Genomic DNA, 2,430 nt, shown 5'->3' with positions numbered 1-2,430 from the left:
CAAATACCTCAGCCCTGAGAAGCAGATGGAGATAGAGATGGTGGTGGAGAAAGGTGAAAGACATCTAAAGTACAAAGTACAGCAGCAAATAAAACTTCATGGTCCATTTTCAACCTATCAAACATGTGGTTGTGTTGCAGGAGCTCTAACAACTGGGAGTTCCTGGAGGATTTGCATAGCTTGCTGTGTATTCAAAGCAGGAAAAGCCCCACTTGAGTATGTAGTCAGGGCTGGGATACCATGATAGCTCCATCTGGGGTGTTCTCTAGGTGCTGGGGCTGCAAATTAGCAGAACATCAAGGTGGGGTGGGCCAGGCTCCCAGTTTGGGGTAAGTCAGATAATTAAGTGTGGTTAGGGCTGTGTTGTCTGTTTTTACCGTATGCTAATCTTGTTGAATCAATGCCAAGTGAGGAGCAAGTCGTTAAGGTGATCCATCTAATGGTGATTTGGGGCACCACAATATAAAAGACATCTAAAGCTAGTGTCCAAAGGAGGCTATGAAGATGGTGAAGGGTCTGGAGGGGCCACATGAGAAGAGGCTGAGGGTGTTTGGGTTGTTCAGCTGGAGAAGAGACTGAGGGGAGACCTCAGAGGGCTGCAGGTTCCCTGTGAGAGGCAGCACTGATCTCTGTGACCAGTGACAGGACCTGAGGGAGCAGCTGGAGTTGTGTCAGAGGAGGTTGGATATCAGGACAAGGTTCTTCCCCCAGAGGTGTTTGGGCACTGAACAGCTCTCAGGGCAGTGGGCACAGCCCCAAGGCTGACAGAGCTCCAGGTGTGTTTGGCCAGTGCTCCCAGGCACAGGGTGCATTGTTGGGTTGTCTGTGCAGGAGTTGAACTTGATGATCCTAGTGGGTCTTTTCCAGCTCAGGACATCCTATGATTCTATGATCTAGCCAAGGCTGGACACACCTCACCCATGCTGGACACCACGTGCTACATCACATCTCTCCATCTCACCAGCTGAGGCCGTGGTGTGTCCCATCACCACCATCAGGCTCAAACCCCTCTGTAAACACACCTCATGTCTCCGTGGTAGTCCAACATAATCACTAATCCTCTCTCTCCATAAAAGAGGATTAAAACTGGGAACATTTGCACCTTACTGCAGCCATCCAGGGCTGTGCTCTGGCTGTTGGGCAGTAATCCTGGCCTGGGCTGTGCCAGGAGTGCTGTCAGCCAGCAGTGAACAGCAGCTCTCCTGCCACTGGTGCTTATTGGGTTAGGCGTTCTTAAAAGCCCACTTGGCCTGTTAATTAAAACAGCTAAATTGAGTAGAGATGACTAAGTTGCTTCAGAGTGTTGAAATGACTCCTGAGCTCTGCAGGTCCAAGGAAAATAGTCTGAAATTGGGATTTCTGGGTGGGTCTTGAAACACAATGAAAGTATGTGTAAGGTGGCAAAGTATTTCCTTGGAGAATGCAATTTATCGTGTGTTATCTGTCCTAAACTCATGTCAGACAACACATCCTGCACGAGATTTTAGGGAAGAAGGTGGATACTGGTTAGGGAGAGTCACCTCTGTGTATCACGCCCCAAAAGCTTCATGTGAGACCTGCAGGGACGGGAGGGAAGCACAGGAATGCTAAATGAGAATTCCATCCTGTGGATTACAGTGTTCTGGTGTAGTTTGACTTCCAGGTTTGGATTATACCCAGTGGCTGACCCAGGCCTGGATGTGCTGGTTGCCCTTCCCGTGGCTTTCTGTGTGTGTCCTAACCTTTTCCTTGGTGACTTCATGGGGAGAATTAATCCCACTGTAGTAATAGGTTTTGGTCTTGGTTGTTTTGTTTGTTTTTTTTTTTTATTTTCGTGGGTTTTGGTTTTTATCTTATGTGAACTAGTTAAAAATTGAGGGGAAGAAAAAAAGAGGAATCTAGAGCAGTGGAGTCCTTGGTGTGTTTTCCCCGTGAACTATCATTGTTCTGGTTGAGCTAAGCAGCTGAAGAGAAGCTGCTCAGCTCCTGGGCTAATGGAAAAGAGCTTTTTTCCTTCCTGGAGAGCTTCATGTTCTCTCCCATGTGCTGCTTCTGCTTCCTCTGGCCTGGGCAGGACAGAGATGAGACATCTGTGGTGAAATCCTCCCCACACTCTTTGTTGCTTTTCTGTCAGAGCTTGAGAAGAGTCTTCAGGCAGAAACCATGTCATCCTTGTGTTCAGCCCTTTGCTTCCTGCCTGTGTTTGGGGCTAAATACATGAAACTTTGCTGCTACAAGGACCAAATCTCACTGTATGTCATGAAATGAGTGTCCTGTCTCCTCAGCTTTCAGCAAACAGCTTTTATGCCTAATAAATAGATGTGAAATCCTATTTGTTTCTATTCCAGACTTAAGGCATGTCAAGTTTTCCCTGCAGTGAGATGTGTTCCTTCTTTGATGTGAGATGCTGATAAGGAGAGTGTTCATAGAAGGAATTTTGGGGTTGTTTTC

Source organism: Acanthisitta chloris, unplaced genomic scaffold (assembly GCF_000695815.1).
Source record: "Acanthisitta chloris isolate BGI_N310 unplaced genomic scaffold, ASM69581v1 scaffold23335, whole genome shotgun sequence".
NCBI lineage: Eukaryota > Metazoa > Chordata > Aves > Passeriformes > Acanthisittidae > Acanthisitta > Acanthisitta chloris.
The sequence above is the reverse complement of the archived record's forward strand: the minus strand, read 5'-3'. Positions refer to the sequence as shown.